General features: G+C 42.7%; 1 protein-coding gene across 2 annotated transcripts in view; it reads right to left on the reverse strand.

Annotated features, from left to right (window-relative positions):
• The window catches only part of STARD13 (StAR related lipid transfer domain containing 13), a 390,032-nt gene that overhangs the window by 291,747 nt on the left and 77,994 nt on the right, over positions 1–20,291 (reverse strand). The window contains exon 1 of one of the 2 annotated variants that reach the window (XM_068267058.1): positions 5,652–5,792. The exons of the other annotated variant lie outside the window; for it this stretch is intronic. The gene's annotated coding sequence lies outside the window, so the exon portion shown is untranslated. Of the gene's footprint in view, positions 1–5,651; positions 5,793–20,291 lie in introns of those variants that run through there. 2 annotated transcript variants of the gene reach the window in all.

Below are 20,291 nucleotides of genomic sequence, written 5' to 3' on the forward strand. Positions count from 1 at the left end.
AGCATAATAATGTTTTTAAAGAAAAGCATTTCTTTGTTTCACCTGATACAAATCCTGCAATAAATCTGCAGTGTGGCTACTTCCTGCTTTCATGGAAGTAGGCGAGATCCTGTGCTTTCAAATTAGCTTATCTGCCGTGGCAGTCAGGTGACACAGCGGAGAGATCAAATTACAACTTTGATTAGTCACAGATGAGGAGGCATTAGACAGGCTAAACTCGCTAAATACATACAGGGGGCATTTCTCTGTTTTCCTTCTGTCCCGTGCAAAGGTTCAGGTCCACTTAAGGGCTTTTGTGCCTCCACTGTAAATGTCATAGCTGGCATTTTCTGCATCTGTTGTTAGATCATGGCACTTTTAAGAAAAAACAATGCCTTGACGTCTAAAAGCTGTGCCAGGGGCTTCTTCTGTGCACCAATAAACTCCACAGCGGGCTCAGCTTTGCTTCCTCCCCTCTATGTTGGCCCCCGATCAAAGCTCTTGCTCCACTTTAATGAGGCGAAACCTCACGGACCTGTGCAGGGAAAGCAGTTGCAGCCATCAGTATGATAGGCAGCCCCGGGTCCTGAGAAATTGGAGAGAACAGAAACTGGAGACAGAACGTGGAGTTGGAAAGTGACGGGGAGAAGACAGAAGGCGGAGGAGGAAGCCAGCCGGAAGAAGTAGACGGAGAGAAGGAATGAAGGTGGAGAATGAAGACAGCGGGGAAAGCGGCTCCAGCCGGTGCTATTTCGTCGGCACTCGGCAGACTGACAGCAGGAAAAGCATTCCTGGGTCCTGAGAAGCAAGACTGAAGGCGGCGGGGCAGCGGTGATGTACTTGCGGAGCAGACAGAAGGCGGAATTGAACGAACGGGGAATTGGACGGGCAGATGGGAGATGAGCGGGGGACAGCGGCACAAGTTGCAGGCATGCAGGCAGATGAACGGGGAATTGGAAGGGCAGACAGGAGATGAACGGGGAACAGAGAGCGGGACAGCGCTTCCTAAGAGGTGAGCTCCGGGACTTGGCGGCCACATTTAGTCAGAACGCGTTCTGGTCGGCCAAAGTCCGAACTGCTGCAGCATTTCTTATATTGGCCGCATTAGGCGGCCACTTCGCGTTGTGACCGGCCAGAACCCGAAGTGGCCAGACTTCGGGTTCTGGCCGTAACATATACATCAATCAGGTAGTGTAATTAGTGTACTACTTCACACTGACAGACTAAACTCACTGTTTAAAGCACCTCAAACAGCTGTTTGTGTAGTGACGGCCGTGCTGGACTGGTGCATGCAATGGCGAGAGTGCAGGCGATGGCGGTTTTCAAGCCCATATGGTCGTGCTGAGGTAGCTGAATGACAGAATAACAGTGACTAAGTGTCCAGCTAAACAAATTTGGTTTGTCCACAATGAAGCAACAACCTTATTATCTTCTTGGGTCAGGTGGGCCCCCAACCCCAACACACTCATTTAGCTGGTCATTGCTTCATTGTGATATGCAAGCCCCTTTAGTGCGGCAAGGTAACAATCACAAAGGGGAATTGACACATGTACATGCCTTTTTTTTTGTTGTTGTTGCAGCCGCAGTGCACGGACTGGTAGTACAAATGTGCAGCTGTCACACACACATGTACAGTGAACAGGTATGCAGTGACTGGTATATAAAACTGTGTGCTGTCACTCAGGTGCAGTGAAAGGTATGCACGGACTGTGCTTGGCCTGCTACAGTATAGCAATAAGCAAGGGCCAGCTGCAACACACGGTGCTAGTAAAAAAGGGTGCACAGGGATAGTGGACAAAAAGGCCGCCGCCATAGACTGCAATGCAAATTATCGGCTATTTGGCGCCCGACAGGAAAAAAGGGCGCCCGAGAAATAGCAGTTACAGGGATCGTGTTAACAAAAGTTTTCGTTTACAGAATAAGGTTTATAACAAATATCGTTTACAAGTTCGTTTTGAGTTTGTGTTATACTTATTTTTCCATTTTTAAATTTCGCTTATAGCAATTTTTACTTATTTTTTCGTTTTTAAATTTCGCTTACAAAAGTATAACAACTAAATTTTCGCTTACACTTCTTTGATCATTTAAAAATTTGTTTTCATATGTATAATGCTTAACCCATTCAGGTTCCGTCGTTTTCACGTGAGAAATGTTCACCTCCCATTCATTAGCCTATAACTTTATCACTACTTATCACAATGAACTGATCTATATCTTGTTTTTTCCGCCACCAATTAGGCTTTCTTTGGGGGGTACATTTTGCTAAGAGCCACTTTACTGTAAATGCATTTTAACAGGAAGAATAAGAAAAAAATGGAAACATTCATTATTTCTCAGTTTTCAGCCATTATAGTTTTAAAATAATACATGCCTCCATAATTAAAACTCACGTATTGTATTTGCCCATATGTCCCGGTTATTACACCATTAAAATTATGTCCCTATCACAATGTATGGCGACAATATTTTATTTGGAAATAAAGGTGCATTTTTTCCGTTTTGCATCTATCACTATTTACAAGTTTAAAATAAAAAAAATATAGAAATATTTCATCTTTACATTGATATTTAAAAAGTTTAGACCCTTAGGTAAATATTTACATGTTTTTGTTTTTTTTATTGTAATGTTTTTTGTTTTTTTTATAGTAAACATTTTATTTGGGTAGTTTTGGGAGGGTGGGAGGTAAACAATAGGTTTGTAATCGAAATGTGTGTTAATTTTTATTTTTTTTTTATTTTCAGTTGTAGTATTACTTTTTGGCCACAAGATGGCGGCCATGAGTTTGTTTACATGGCGTCACTCTAAGCGCACCACACGCTTAGAGTGACGCATTGGGGAGGGAACAGCCAGAAAAGGCGCAGCTTCTGAGAGAAGCTGTCGCTTTTTCAGCGGGGGAGAGGAATCAGTGATCGGGCACCGTAGCCCGATTCACTGGTTGCCTGGCTACCGAATCCGTGGCCGGGAGCGCGCGGTAGCGCGCATGGTTCCTGGACGTAGTTTCTACATCCAGGAACCAAAATAGGTTAAATACCGTTTTCAACCTTATTGTATTAGAAATACATCGCTTTTGGTATTAACTTGGTATTAACTTTGTTTTTGCACTTATAATGCGCTGATTATAGTTACTAAAATATCGCTTTTAATATTACTGTTATTTTAAGATTTCTAATGCGTACGTGATTGTATCTATTGTATTGTATATACAGTATTTATTTATACTTTTCTCTATTTATAATATTAATGTATACGTGATTTTAAGGCTATTTTAAGGCTATTAATTCTATTACAAATATATAAATTAATTGATTTGTATATATTTATATATACTTTTCTCTATTTATAATATTAATGTATACGTGACTTTAAGGCTATATTAAGGCTATTTATTCTATTACAAATATATAAATTATTTTATTCATGTTATTTGTAGTGAAGTATTTTAAAGGACTTACGAGCCCAAATAGGTAAAAAAAAGAGAAGTACCTTAATCACTTTAAAATGCACGGAGGACGCCATCCGCGCCATCCGTGCCCTCCATGCAGTTCCGCCGGGTCCCCGCAGTGTGATAGCCCCCCGTGCCGCTCCCGACCCCACGGACGGGGTCGGGCTCCCCTTACTCTCCTAAGATGGCCGCCGAAGCTGGCCGCGGCTGCGCAGTCCGCATACACGTTAGTGCGGCTGCGCAGCTCTAGGGCCTCCCCCCTCGATCCACGCTACTGTGCGGCACAGGGGAGCGGCACAGGGGGCTATCACAGGGACCCGGCGGAACTGCACGGAGGGCGCGAATGGCATCCTCCGTGCATTTAAAAGTGATTAAGGTACTTCTCTTTTTTTACCTATTTGGGCTCGTAAGTCCTTTAAGGATCAAATATATTATCGTTTATATGTGTTTAGGGTGTTTGAGCGGTGGGGATGGTTAGGTTTAGGCATTACCAGGGGGGTCTAGGGGTTAGGGAGGGGTAGGTTAAAGTTACAGTATAATATACTCTACCAGGGGGTGGTTAGGGTTAGGCACCACCAGGGGGGTGGTTAGGGTTAGGCACCACCAGGGGGGTCTAGGGGTTAGGGTTAGGTACAGGGAGGGTTAAGTATAGTTACAGTGCAATATACACCACCAGGGGAATGGTTAGGTTTAGGCATAACCAGGGGAGATTTAGGGTTAGGCACCACTAGGGAGGTGCTTAGGTTTAGGCACCACCAGGGGGTGGTTAGGTTTAGGCAACACCGGCGGGGTGGTTAGATTTAGGCACCACCAGGGGGTGTTTAGGTTTAGGCACCACCAGGGGGGTGGTTAGGGTTAGGCACCACCAGAGGGGTGGTTAGGGTTAGGCACCACCAGGGGGGGTAGGGGTTAGGGATAGGTACAGGGAGGGCTCTGTGTGAGATTAAGGCTAGGTATAGTTACAGCACAATATATGTAATATACAAAATTTATTAAATTATGTATATTTAAACAAAGAGGGGGTCTAGGGGATAGGGAGAGATCTGTGTGAGCCTACAGTTCAGTATAATTGCAGTAAAATACCTGTAAAATCTACCATTGCATTGCTATGCTTCATACAAGTGTAAATATCGCATTTGTTATAGACGCTATTTGACGTTTCATTTCAGAATTCATTTGTTGTATAGATGGTATTTTGCCATTTCATTTCCGTTTATTTAACCAATTTAGCACTACATTTTCGTTTACAACCTCTTAAACGAAAAATATGGTTTTGCAGTAAAACTTACAATTTCGGCTATACCCCGCGCCCTTTTTTCCAGGCGCCCTTTTTTGATACACGCGCGACATACAGGGCTGTAATATGCAGTGTCAATGGCACAAATGTGCAGTCACACACAGATGCAGTGAAAGGTACTGACTGCTTGTATAATACGTGCAGTCACACACACAGGTGCAGTGAAAGGTACTGACTGTGCTGGGCCTGGCACAGTATAGCAATTAGCAAGGGCCAGCTGTGACAGACAGGACTGTATATGCAAGTGTCAGTGGGCCACACACAAAAAAAACACATCACAAGAACATTAGCCCTCAAAAGAGCTGTTTTGGTGGTGCTTTTCAGCAAGGAGCAAGCTAACAAGCCTAACAAGAGCCTACCTAAGCTTTCCCTATGTCTCTGCAGCAACCTCTCCCTTTTCTCACTACTACAGCAGCAGACAGAGTGAGATCATGGCCAACGCTGCCGCCTTATATAAGGGGGGGGGGGAGGGGGGCTGCCATGTGTCTGCTGACTGTGATGTAGAGGGTCAAAGTTTAGCCCAATGATGTAGTATAGGGGCGGGTCGAACTCGCCATAAAGTTCGCGTTTCAACGCAAACAAGTGATGTTCGCGCAAATTACTTCGGCGAACCGTTCGGGACAACTCTAGTAGTTATCTACTTATATATGTGTTGTTTTTTTTACTTGAATAGTATGGCTGACCCTGCTGCTTTAATAAAAAATTATACTTATAAGCAAAAAAAAAAAAAAATCATTTGCATTCGCATTATCATGTGGTGGCTCACAATTTAAAACATTAAAACCTCAGTCTGATCCATCCTAGCCGGCTTCAGATATGTTTGTATCATGGAATGTAGCATAAGAAGTGTAATGTAAGCGGTAATGTAAACTGCATTGAAAGTGAACACAAGAGGAATTTAAATCTATCATGAATTTCCTGGGAATACTCACTTTAAATGATTTGTAATGTAGCGCTGTTGAAGCAGTTTGCACCTAATTACTTGCATGTGCTGTATTTTCACAGGCATACTCTGATATTAGGGATCACCCTCCTGTGGGGGTCTGTATAGAAGTGCAGTTACTACGCTCATACTACGTTCATACAACAGCAGTTACAAGAATGCCAGTTACATCAGCCTCTGGGGAATGCACTGCGCTTGTGTGTTGCCTGCAGAGCCAAATATGGCTGGCTAAAAATGGCCAAGTGTAAAGATTTGCATTTTCAAAATAACATTAAATAGTATTTACTCATACTGTCATCCATAATCCCCATTCTAAACAGTTCTCTTCCTCCCATTGTAGACATTTAAACAAGTAATCTTTTGACAAATAGGGCTTCACCCACATTGGTAAAAACAGAAAACAGCTGACTTTACCAAATATTATGTGACATGTCAATTCACTAAGGTTGTTACCACATGAAAAGCTAAAATGACTGACTAGTAAGGGTAAATTACTGACTAGTGAGATAAATTACCAATTTGTGAGGTAAATACCTTTATGTATATTATGTATATATATATATATATATATATATATATATATATATATATATATATATATATATATATATATATGTAAATTCACATACATTTGAACATGAGGTAAAACCAAGTGAGATGTTTGGTATTTATCTCCAGCCTGGAGCTGTTGGTAACTAACAAACAGCCATTTGGAAGGTTATAATAGAGCAGAGCAGAGAATTGGTGAAAAATATTTAAATTATTAAAGAAAATAAGAAAGTTAATAATAAAAACACATTTCCTTAAGTTTACAATATTAGTGAGTAATAATTAAAATGATTATTAAGATACTAATGGTGTTACTCTTATTCAATTTAGACTTGTACTTTATTTGTCTGTATTATAAAAAAAAATGCTATCTGTATAATTTCTTTTATACATTTTCCATGCACTGGAATAATCCATCAAATACCGAATGAAATACTGCATGATTCCTTATAATAACAAATAAAATACCAGATGAGGTAAACATCTTAGGCCCGGTTCACATTAGCGTTCGCTATCAGGATTTTCCGGATCAGATCCGGAACGCATACTGTACAAACGGAACGTACGTTCCGCATAGCAATGTAATGTCTATGCGGACGTTCACACGCGTCCGTTCCGTACGTACCGGAGCCGGATCGGATCCGGACTCCGGACTCTTTTCCAACATGCGCTATTTTTTGGGTCCGGATCTCCGGCCCACGCATCCTGACCGGAGCCTGCCAGCACCATCAGGAACACAGAAACCAATGGGGAACGGAAGGCACAGAACACACTGCCTACAAAAACCTGACATTCTACCCCACTTCCTATTCGTATCCAAGATGGGGACACATGGGCCAAGCATGTCTGGAGTGGAGCAGCAGTGACAGACGTGCTGGAGCTGTTTTGGCAGAATGTCGGAGGTGGAGGTGAGGCCTACAGCGGAGGAACCTGATTCTACAGGTGCACCAGGTGCACCTTCTGCTGACCCCAACATTTTTTTATTTAATTTCGCTATTTTTTGCCCACGGATCCTGATGGCAGCCTGATGCATGCCTGATGCAAACGAACCGGATCCTGATCGGATCAGGATCCGGTCCGTTTGCAAGGCAAAACGCAAGTGTGAATGGAGCCTTAGTGAATTATCATGCAGTTTTTCAGGAAAATACTGAACTATTACCTCATACTGTATGTGAAAATTTTGGTAAATTAGGGAAAAAAAAGTCTAAAATCCCGCATGAGGTAAATTATCGAACATGAGATTTTTAACGAACTTGCCTTAGTGAATTGAAGCTTGTGTGTTTTTGATACTGGAATGAAATTATATTGCTATGGTTCTCTGGAGCTGGAGAACAAATGATCCTGCAAATCAGGTCTAAATTTATTTAAAATGATCTGCTAATAGATGTAAAATGTATAGAACTGTTTTGGTACTTACACGTGTGTATGTAGATTTGTTTCACAATATGTACTTAGAAATAACTCATCACAAACCAATACTCATACCGTACTAAAACCTTATACACACACAAGGTTAAACATGGTCGAGGTGACTGATAACGACAGCCTCTGTCGAGAACCTAGCATTTATAGAATGCTCCCCAATTCCTATTGGCAAGCATTGCACCTGGAGGATCGTGGCGGTAAAAAGCATTGTTCTCCCCACCTATTCTGTATCAGTCTTTGTGCACCACTCCGTCAGCCCCCCCCCCCCCCCCCCCCCCACATAGCAACAGAAACTGTTGCTAGTGTCTCGGCCCTCCTGAACCCTGCCAGGCGACAGTCCTCATACATGTGTACGAGGCATGTTTTTTCCAAAGTCCTGTTAAGATCTACACAGGAATGATAAGGAGTACAGAAGGAACATTTACAACATAGAGAATTTAGGAAACTCTTCAGGGGGGCTGGAATGATTTGTCTCTGTTCTGTCCACACAGGAGCAGCTTGCTAGCATAATAGCACCATCATTTGGACAATTTGCTCTTTTCAAAAGCCTCTAAGTTCTGTTTGTGATGTTTACATTCGGTTCCTATCATTGCTAAACTAGATAGCCTTATTTTTATCACCTGATTTACGCAAAACAATCTAAAGCTTGCCATGCAAACATCAATTTTGATCACCCTAATGGGCCCCGACAGCCAGCCATCATGCCCCCCTTTGTGCCCCATCAAACATTTGAAGCTGGAGCTACCACTACTTGTCAGGCAGTTCAGTGTGTCATATGCTATCCACGAGCGCCAATCTTGTGCAATTGAAATGACCATTGACACGCAGTGGTGTTACCCAGTGGCAGAGAACCACTTGACATGTTGTGCCTGGGCACGGCTGTGGCTGCTAACAAGCGCCCAGCCAGTGCAATGGAGCAGCTGAAAGGCGGTGAATTTACTGCCTGTCAGCTGCCCTTATGAAAGAGCCCTTAGTGTGATATTAACTTCAGTTCTCTCCATGTATAACTGCTCACACTGAGGAAAATGCTCCCTTCTTAGTAATAAAATGCGACTTGAGAGAAGCAGTGTGAATTCTGAAGTCCTAGAATATTTCATAGTGAGCGTGTTTATAAAGTTCCAGAAGTGCTGTCCGCATCCTCCGTATGTGGTGCTGTGATGGTGCTGAAGATTTGTAGCTCACTGCTCTGTGTTGTGGTAACTAGAGCAATACAGAGCTGCCAGGTGGGGAGGAGAGCATTAGTCTGTCATCGATTCGTTTAAACATACGACAGTTGTTATCCATAACAGAGGCTGCACTGTCGTCTATTCTCAGACCATCTTCTCACATCATCCCAAGTATTGCAGATGAACACAATCTATTATCACACTATATTCTGAACTGCTGAATAATATATCTGAGGATGGCAGGGTCTTTGGGGATGTGTATTTGCTGCAGATTTGCCATCATGGCCCTTGTATAAGACCTAAGAGACTGGCAGGGACTGCAGGAGGCTGGCAGGGTCTTTGGGGATGTGCATTTGCTGCAGATTTGCCATCATGACCCCTGTATAAGACCTAAGAGACTGGCAGGGACAGCAGCAGGCTGGCAGGGTCTTTGGGAATGTGTATTTGCTGCAGATTTGCCATCATGACCCCTGTATAAGGCCTAAGAGACTGGCAGGGACTGCGGGAGGCTGGCAGGGTCTTTAGGGATGTATATTTGCTGCAGATTTGCCATCAGGACGCCTGTATAAGACCTAAGAGACTGGCAGGGACTGCAGGAGGCTGGCAGGGTCTTTGAAAGCTGCAGATTTGCCATTAGAACCCCTGCAGACGACTGTCAGGGCCTGCAGGAGGCTGAAGGGTGCTGGGATGAAGGTTCACAGCCATCCAGCTCCTATTCACTATAGCACTGGAACACACATACACCCTAATACTATGGATGGAAGCCAGACTGCTAAAAGTTAGTCAGAAGTGGCTTTCAGTGCAGCAGTCCTGTTATCAGGGCCTGCATTACTGTACAGGCAAAGGGGGCAATCGCCCCAGGACCCCAGAGCCTGTAGGAACCCCGTAAGGTGTCCCCCCCAATGAAGCAGTTGCTCCCTTTCGCGTTTTGTACGGTACATACACATGTCATGTCACGTCGCCTCAGGTACACTTTAAGAAGTCCAATTGAATTTAATTTATTTCCGCTACATATACCATGAGTTGGATGAATAAGGTCCTTCACACTTCTCAATTACCACCAAAAATGTTGGCTCTCCACAAAAACACACTGATGTCTGTACAGAACTAATGTGTGACGATTGTGGGATATCTCCATGGTCAGCGCACAAGATGTGCGCTGACACTGCGGAAGTCCTCCACAAGCGTATTAAACGATAGAACCCAGATTTGGTGCAATGCACCTGTAGAGGGAAAAGTAAGCACAGAGACAGAATGTATGTGTGTCCACCAATCTAGTCGCCACCCAGCGACGGCGAACACACAACAGCGGAAACCAAGTGGGAACACAATCGCAAGAGTGGCGATTGCCAACAAGACTGAAAAGAGCACAGGAATAGAATGTATGTGTGTCCACCAATCTAGTCACCACCCAGCGACGGTGAACACACAATAGCGGAAACAAAGTGGGAACGCAATCGCAAGAGTGGCGATTGCCAACAGCGACACAAGACTGAGCTAGACAGAGCACAAGGGTAGCAAAGACACAGCAAATAACCAAGATCAGAACATCAAGGAAAATAACAAACGCTAGCTAAACACAAACACCGCACTCATTCGCAACAGCAAACACGTTTAAGCACGATCACCGCGCGTTAGGCGCCCAGTGATAAGCATGCCACCCTAACTAAACAATGTAACACAAACACGAAATAGAGAACGCGAACGCTTGCTAAACGGTTACCTCACCGAGCCTACAGCAAGCGTTCGTACCAGACAAGACAGATAGAAGGAGTAGCCAGTAGCAACCGCAGCTCTGGACTACACTCCCAGACAGAGTACAGAAGGAACCACCGCTGCTACCGCTAGGGCGAGTGTGATCCCAACAGACAGAACGATTTCCTGTCGACCGCCGCTGGCGACAAGACAATTGCAAGACAGAAGGAGTAACCAGTAGCAACCGCAGTTCTGGCCTACACTCCCAGGCAGAGTACAGAAGGAACCACAGCCGCTACCGCTAGGGTGAGTGCAATCCCAACAGACAGAACAATTCACTATCGCCAACCGCTGGTGACCGTGCAATCGCACAGACAAGACAGAATAGGCAGTACAAATTATACACAAACCGACTGCACTAAATAGGAATGCAAGGAGCACTCCCCAAGAATTAGGTATACTAAGATAGCAATGGCTGACACTCCAGGTGAGTTCAGCAGGAACAAACCTCTATGACCAGCAAGGGATTCTGGGAGCAAAAGGTATTTATACTGCAAGCCATCAAAGGAGGCAGCTAGGCAATTTGCATGACAAGTATATGCAAATTTCTCAGCAGCAGAGCAACTCTGAAACTTGCAAAGGGAAGACAGGTCTCTTTTCCAGAGACCTGTAGCACTCAGACCTAAAGAATGGTCAAACAGATGTCTGCCTGTGCAGACAGCTGAGCGAATCATTACACAATGAATCACTTCCCTTTAGTAAAATGATTGATTCTCAGTCATTCATAATTAGTCAGTAGAATTCAGAAAGGATGATCCAATTATTTTGATCGGACCAATCATTGATCCGGACTGAATATTGCATCAGGTGTACATAGCCCCATGGGAGAGGGCCTTATTTGGAAATTGCAGTCTTCAGCGGGGTTAATATATCAGAATCATTTATTTTGCCAAGTACAAAGGGGGGTTGTACTCTGAATTGATTTTGGAAGGATGGGGGGATAATGTCTGAAAGCCAAGAGCCGAGACTGCTATACTACGGCACCACCAGTCGCACTTTGCATCATCTATTATCCGTAAGGAGACTTCGAAGGGGGGGGAGGTGAAGGTTCAACAGTGATGACACAGTTCTTCATGAAAGAAACCTGCGGTGATGGCTGATGCTGCTGAGGATCGCGATTGCTGACATTTGGTAGTGCTGGCCAAGGTGTTCCAGTTCAAAAGGTTCAGTAGTGTTGATTTATGTGGTGAATCCCAACTCCAGGGCAGAATTTGGCAGGGCTGGTCAATATAATCTGGATGTCACAGTAGCGTCCGGCTGTAGCAGCCCTTACTTCAGGATTAGCAGCTGGCATCATGGAGGGGCTGAACCAAAGAAGTCCCTGCTGTGGTGGAGCAGCAGCAGCCAATGCATAAAGCTGGCATTCAGCAAGTTCAAAGGTTTCCCATCAGCATGTTGTCTTCCGATCTCAGTGAAGTCCTGACCACCTGGGTAGCAGCTGTGAACTCCACTCAGCCTGTACCTGCACAGACAACAGAGCCAGACAGCAGCAAGGTAGAAATAACTCCACGTCCCAAACTCTCCACGACCTGCACCGGTATCCTAGGCTACACCGGACCACACTGCACAACTTCAATGGGGAAAACAAGGTGAATTAGCAGGGAAAAGGAAAGAAAAACAAGAAAAGGCCAGAATCCTCTGGCCATGGCTACCAATTAAGGTGCCATCTTTCAGAACTGCAGTTTAACAGATATAGAATATCTGTAAACAATTTTTATATTTATCAAGACAGTTGCAAAGGATAGTTGAAGCAGATGTGCAGAGGTGCACCCTTATGATAAATACTTGGTTGTACAATCTTACCAAAGCTATGTAGTAGAACTCAGTGGGCATCATGGTGGGGTAGGGGTCAGCACTCTTGCCTTGCAGTGTTGGGTCCCTGGTTTGAATTCCAGCCAGGGCACTTCCTGCAGGGTGTTTGTATGCTTTTTCCGTGTCTTTGTGGGTTTCCCCCGGGCACTCCGGTTTCCTCAACATGTCTTCCCCCTAAATTGGCCCTAGACTACGATACATACATAGACATATGAGTATGGCAGGGAATACATTGTGAACCCCTCTGAGGGACAGTTAATGACAAGATAATGTACTCTTTACAGCACTGCGGAAGATGTCGGCGCTATATAAATACTAAATAATACTTCATGTGGGTGAGTCATGTGAAGTGCAGATAAATAAAGTCCCCCGACCCTCAGCCTCATTTCTGCGTGTTGAAGTGCAGTGGTGGGTGAATTTGGGTTTCTGAATATCAATAATCCGAATTCAAACTTAACACTATTGCTCAGGGAATTCACTCTGGTTTCTGCTTGCCAATGAAACGTTGGCTGCTTTGGGCAACTTTTGCTTCAAATATTGGGCAAGTTTTGTGTTCTTTGTACCCATCTTCATAAATCAGTTCCATTGAGTGATAATTCTATCGTTCATAGTGAAAAGTGGAAGCTGAAAACTGCTTAACTGCATTCACTGTATGTTTTCTGCCGATTTTTATCCTGTCCGGAGTCCTCCTGTAATCCTGTCTATTTTATTTTAGCACCACATCCTGGCGTGAGACATTTAAGGATAATTGCCTCTTCAGGGTGTCACTTAGCAGCGTGCAACCCTATGCCCCGCATTAGCTACATGCTAAAAACAGCGGAAACTGCAAGCGACAGGCTGCTCTTGTCTGTAATCCCTGAGCTGACAGTTCCACAGATAACACATGGGGAGATGGCCATTGTCAGTCTTACATGACTGGCACACTGACACAATACACTATCCACAGCTGACTTCCCCTGCATCACTCGTCTGCGGCAAAGGCTTCTCACACCAAAAAGCAATTCCAAAAGAGACAGCAAGCTTTTCAGAGTATTGTTAAAGCAGAAGGATTAGCCATACTATGCCTGGGAAAAAACACATATACAAGTAGATAAATACTTGATCTACTTACATACCACATGTATTGTACTGTCCATGTTTTGATTTCAGTGAATTTTATTTAGCAAATGAAGAGAATTCTGTTCCTGGTGGGAACCATGTCTTTTGCCCATAGTTTAGGCTAAATCCTGATGTTATTTCTGCCCTTTACTTTTTTTTTCTTTTCACCTTCAATCGCTGAGTCACCTCAGCCTTGCTTGTAAACACAAGTGAGCAGGGGATCATGTTTTAGCTAGGCAACTAGGCAGGGAAATAAATGGAAGAGGAGGAATATATTATAGATAAAAAGAACCCCCAGCATGCAACTGTTTGGCAGCAGATGGAAGCATGAACCCACTTTTGAACCAGAAACAACGGCAGAAGCGCCTGACCTGGGCTACAGAGAAGCAGTACTGGACTGTTGCTCAGTGGTCCAAAGTACTTTTTTCGGATGAAAGCAACTTTTACATGTCATTCGGAAATCAAGGTGACAGAGTCTGGAGGAAGACTGGGGAGAGGGAAATGCCAAAATGCCTGAAGTCCAGTGTCAAGTACCCACAGTCAGTGATGGTCTGGAGTGCCATGTCAGCTGCTGGTGTTGGTCCACTGTGTTTTATCAAGGGCAGGGTCAATGCAGCTAGCTATCAGGAAATTTTGGAGCACTTCATGCTTCCATCTGCTGAAAAGCTTTATGGAGATGAAGATTTCATTTTTCAGCACGACCTGGCACCTGCTCACAGTGCCAAAACCACTGGTAAATGGTTTACTGACCATGGTATTACTGTGCTCAATTGGCCTGCCAACTCTCCTGACCTAAACCCCATAGAGAATCTGTGGGATATAGTGAAGAGAAAGTTGAGAGATGCAAGATCCAACACTCTGGATGAGCTTAAGGCCGCTATCGGAGCATCCTGGGCCTCCATAACACCTGAGCAGTGCCACAGGCTGATTGCCTCCATGCCACGCCGCATTGAAGCAGTCATTTCTGCAAAAGGATTCCCGACCAAATATTGAGTGCATAACTGAACATAATTATTTGAAGGTTGACTTTTTTTGTTTTAAAAACACTTTTCTTTTATTGGTCGGATGAAATATGCTAATATTTTGAGATAGGAAATTTGGGTTTTCATGAGCTGTATGCCAAAATCATCAATATTAAAACAATAAAAGGCTTGAACTACTTCAGTTGTGTGTATTTGAATCTAAAATATATGAAAGTCTAATGTTTATCAGTACATTACAGAAAATAATGAACTTTATCACAATATGCTAATTTTTTGAGAAGATCATATATATATATATATATATATATATATATATATATATATATATATGTATATTAGTACGTTAAACTTACATTTTTGTATATAGTAGGGAGAAAGGGCAGCACATCAAACACCAGACTGCATCTGAATGAATTAACAGCAAGAAGGCGTGCAGAGCCCCTTAAAGGCATAAATACACCCAATTACATCTGAAATGTAGTACAATTTACACTTATGAAGGATAAACGTGTGCAAAAATGTAGTACTCCAGTACTTTTTTTTACCTTCCACCACAGTGAGATTATTATTTGCATGCAAACTGTTTTGGAAGCTAACATCCTTCATTAGTGTAAATTGTAGCACCTGTTTCAGATGCAGTTGGGTGCATTTAAGCCTTTAAGAGGCTCTGCACGCCTTCTTGCAGTTAAAGAGAAACCGTGACCAAGAATTGAACTTCATCCCATGAGAAATCTTTTCCTTTTCACAAACGGATCATCAGGGGGCTCTGTATGGCTGATATTGTGGTGAAACCCCTCCCACAGTGGGATGTCAGGACCATGGTCTGTGAACCTCATTGCATTGAGGGAAATAACAGCTGTTTACAGCTGAGTCCAACTGTCAAAAAAAAGCAAGCAGCATCTCCTTCCACTGACATCACCTAACAGCAGGAACAATGTCACCATTTGGTAAATGTCGGAATGTAAATAAGGGAGAGGAAATATTTTACAATGGAAAAACACTGACTAAATCATTTATACATAATTATTGTAAAAATCAAGTCATTCAGATACAGCCTGCTTTTGGATGCACTGCCATTTCTCCCTACTGTGTACTTTGATATGTAGCTGGTATCAGTTAAAAAAAGGCATCAGAGCCGTCTGTGTAAAAAGGGTGCCGCATAGACGTCAATGTTATTTGCTGCGATTAGCGTATATGAGCGGTGAAAAGGGTGCCGTTATTTTATATTGGCTATATCATGTTTATATAGGCTATTTCATGGAAATGTTTGCAGTTACCATAAAGGACCTGATTTCAATTATGTCGTATATTTTTACAACTACATTTTCCCTAATTATTTGTTTCATTCTATTTGCGGCTTCTAGAATCCACACAAAATACTGGTTATTTTGATCAAACTGGTACTGGTTATCTCTTTACTAGTTATATCTTTTTAATATTGCACCTACAAAGATCATTGTGAATACCATTTACAGTATATATCTGTCTTTGTTATTAAATGCGACTACAACGATCAAAGAGAATGCCGGTAATATCTTTCAAAAATTGTGGCTACAACAGGGAATACCAGTTTTATCTTTAAAAAATTGTGGCATGAACAATCTCACTGAATACCATTTATATCTTTGACATAAAATGCAGCTACAACGATCATGCAAAAGACCGCTTTGAACCTAAAAAAATTGCGGCTACAACAATCTCACTGAAGGTTAGGCACCACCATGGGGGGTTAAGGCTAAGCGCCACCATGGGGGATTAAAGTTAAGTGCCCCCAAAAGGAAGTTTCTCCATCTTTGCAGCACGGGGTCCCCAGTTTAAAACCCAGCCAGAGCACATGGTTTGTATGCTCTCCCCGTCTCTGTGTGGTTCTCCCGGGCACTTCGGTTTCTTCCCATATCCCAAAACCATACAGATAAGTTAATTGGCTTACCCCTAAATTGGCCCTAGACCATAATTCCCAACTTTTTGAGATGAGAAAGAGGGACACTTAAGCCACGCCCCTACCCCACCCATGACCACGCCCCTGTCACCCCCGTAGTCACCCATCCCATAAAGATTTCATAAGAAAATATGTTATTTTATAATACAAAACCACACTGGTCCTTTCTATCCTGGTTCATTTTCCTTCATATTAACACTTGAAAATAAGAAATATATCAATTTAAATGATGAGATAAAAGTTTAGAGCCAATTAAACACATTTCACAGTAGAGAAATACATATATTTACATAGAAAGAGGGACAAAGTCCTGAAAGAGGGACAAATGAGGAGGAAAGAGGGACAGAGGGACAGGGTTCCCAAAGAGGGACTGTCCCTCCAAAAGAGGGACACTTGGGAGCTATGCTAGACTACGATACCTACACTACACGATACATACATACACATATCACTATGGTAGGGATTAGATTGTAAGCCCCTCTGAAGGACAGATAAGCGACAAAACAATACACTCTGTACAGCGCTGCAGAAGATGACGGTGATATATAAATACTAAATAATAATTGAATTCACAAATCACCCCAAATGAAAATGCACTGACTGAAGCATGAATATAAGATTCCATAGCATTTCCCAACATGCTACGCTGATCAGATGTGTGCAGCACTGAAAGCATGATATCAAGAAGTGTTCTGTGATTCAGTAGTGCATAAAACCAGGAAAGTTCCTGTCATCTGGCATGCTGCTGGGTGTCCTCAGACTGCACCGTATCTGAAGAATACGGGATCCTGTAAAACGCATACATATTTCATATCATCATTTACACACAAACAAATAAGTCCTACAGCCAGCTCATTTTATGCTCTTCCGCAATGCAGGCAAACCTATCAATTTAATTTCAGCAAATGACCTTGTGCAAGGACATGAAAGCAGAAGCAGAATCTAAGCAGTAATTACTGTACAAGGTAGAATTCACAGCTACAGCATATCACTGTATTTTGCATCTGATTAAATGACCACATCATGAAAAATTGTGAAACTTAGAATACACGTGTACACATACCTATAAGTCATACATTTCACCCAGCGTAAAATGTGCTATAAATAAGTTTTATCCTATGTTGCTGTAAGTTACAGTAGGTAGTATAAATCTAAACGTGTGTCCAGGAGCACCCACACTGGGCTCAAGGGTTACAATGAGGCGTGCCCAAATCCTCACCCCTGTACCAAAGGGTCCACAGATCAATTTTCCATAAGGATAGGCACCGCACTCCAGGAGTATTAATCAGCTCTTTATGCTTTATTGCATGGATAAAAAGACAGGCAGCGACAGCCCGCTGTTTCGGCCCATACGGCCTTTATCAAGTTGCCAAAGTGTCATAGTATAGATGACTATAGAGTAGTATAAATCTGACAGATATGACTGTTTTTGGACTCATCCATCTCTCATGGGGGATTCCCAGTATCTCCTTTATTCTTTACAAAACCACTCCCTAAAAAAGATCTATGTAAAGATTCCGGCCAGCATGAATACTCATTTCTGCACTTACAGTATTTGGCAGCTGGACTGAGTAACTGCCATTTTGTAAGTTATTTTGCAAATAAAGAAAACTTTTAAAATCCCCCATGAGGAGATGGACTTGTCAAAAATCTGTTAGATCTGTATTATTTTTTTACTACCTATTGTAAGAAACAGGGACATTGGAAAATGTAATTTATAGTCAATTTTAAGGTGGCCACACAGGACACAGTAAAAATATATGATCTTCCCATTTTCCCCAAAAACTCATCAGTTGTACAGAAAAAGAGAAGTGCACCCTCTACATATCTCTTCAGCGGTCGACGGGGAGATATGTAAGGAGCGCACTTCCTCTTGCGCAGACTGGCTGCAACTGGAGGAAGTTACGGGACCTGGTACCGAAGCTGCGGGAAAGCTGAGGACGAAGGCGTGGGAGCAAACCGTGCGCATGGGGCTGAAGGAAGCCCCAGGTATGTATAAAACTTTTCTTTTCCCTGTCTCTGGTACACTTTAAGCCTAGTATGCCATCTATGGTACACTTTAAAGAGATGTTTTTAAAACATTGTCCCTGGCAAAACCTATGTTGAAAATGGAACACTGCCAGCTGGGAATTGCTGCAGTCATAGCCTATAGCATAAAGCTCTATAGCGACATAGTGATTGATTCCCACATTGCCACCCCAGCAATGCACACAGCTACACATGTGCACAATTTAGATTAACTTGTTTGCAGGTAATCTCATCTCTTTTCCTAGCTCCCCCTCCCACTCTGTTGTCTTCCCCATGACTCTTTCCTCTTTTCAGATTTCTTTTATCAGCATGTCCCTGCCAAATAGTAATGGTGATTTCTGCAGTCCTGATGAGAGATCTTCCTGTCATTTTTCCTCTCCCACCAGGCTCTCTCTCTTGTGCCTCTACCTCTTTATCCCCCACACCTCCTATGCATCCACCTCTTTTGTATGTCCTCTTTTTCTGACTGTCCTCAGAGGATCTCACAATCTAATCGTACCAATCTCCTAACATATTATTATTGTGTATTTATATAGCACTGACATCTTCTGCAGCACTGCATAGAGTACAGCGTTTCATAACGGTTAGGTCCGTCCACATCCTGATTACTTCTTTTCCCCGAAAATCCCCCCAAAAATTTGCACCGACGCACTCGGCGCCCCAACCCATTAAGCCTCCCATTAAAAAAATGGTTGTTTGATGGGGGGGGGGGGGGGGTAGTTGTCTGTAAATAATCACCTGCACCAGGTGTAAAATTCTCATGGTATGCCACTGGATGCAGGAACTTTTTCTTCCCACTTTTGGGGGAGAAAAAGTGTTTCTTATAGTCAAAAAATACAGTAGGTGAAAGGGGCATTCTATTGGTAAATTTTTAAAATATCCCCTAGGAGAAAACATAGGGAAAAAAGTTAATTGAGTAAGTTTACAAGCAAGCAAACCACTCAAAGTAATTATTCCTGATGAACTGATTTTAATATTACATTGCACATCCTAAATTTCTTTCATTTTGCTTTTTAGGTGCTAAAAAGTTGTTAATTAGATAGGGTGAAAAAGAGATAAAGGGCCTGATACAATTCACGTTTTCTCCTAAGTTCTCTCCCAGATGATATATTCACATTATAAATAAAATGCCGTTGATTTCACCAGCAGGCAAAATACTAATTTTGACAGTACTTTTTCACCTATAGTACTTTTCCAAATGCAGATTGCAAAAGTTATTTTAAACAGAAGACTTTGCCCTTATTCAATTCACATTTTGGGGCTGTTTCCACTAGGGCCGAATGTGGCCTGAAACTGCACCGAATCCGCAGCATTTCCCCACAGTCAAGTCGCACAGAGAAATGCTGCCTATACTCTCAACTGTTTGCCGTCCAAATCGCACTGTGGTTGGCATGCTGCAGATTTCTTGCTGCACGGCAAGGCTAAGCGATATGGATGCATGCTCACATCACTTCCAGTGGCAACATGGATATTTCTCCTGAGTTTTCTCCTAAAGATATTTTTTTTCTATCTTCTGTTTCAAATAACTTTTTGGCACTATTTTTAGCTGTTTAAAATAACTTTTTATAACTCAAAAGGAGGTGAAAAAGTACCGTCAGAATTATTCTGAGTGTTTTCTTGCTTGCTTGTGGTTTAAAAGGCATTTTGGATTATAATCCAACTCGTAAGCAACAATGTCAGGCTAGATTGGAATTGGGTGTATTGTAGCTTAATGGGACTGATTTTATTTTTCTGTTTTATCTCACTTTGGGTCCGATCCAATTTAATTTTTCTCCTAAGTTTTCTCCTACGATATAATTTTTCAGACCACATGCAATTCACTTTTTCTCCTAAGATTTCCCCTAGCCTAGGTTATATTTTCACACATGGCCCAT

The sequence above is a fragment of the Hyperolius riggenbachi genome, chromosome 2, assembly GCF_040937935.1.
Source record: "Hyperolius riggenbachi isolate aHypRig1 chromosome 2, aHypRig1.pri, whole genome shotgun sequence".
In the NCBI taxonomy this organism is placed as follows: Eukaryota; Metazoa; Chordata; class Amphibia; order Anura; family Hyperoliidae; genus Hyperolius; species Hyperolius riggenbachi.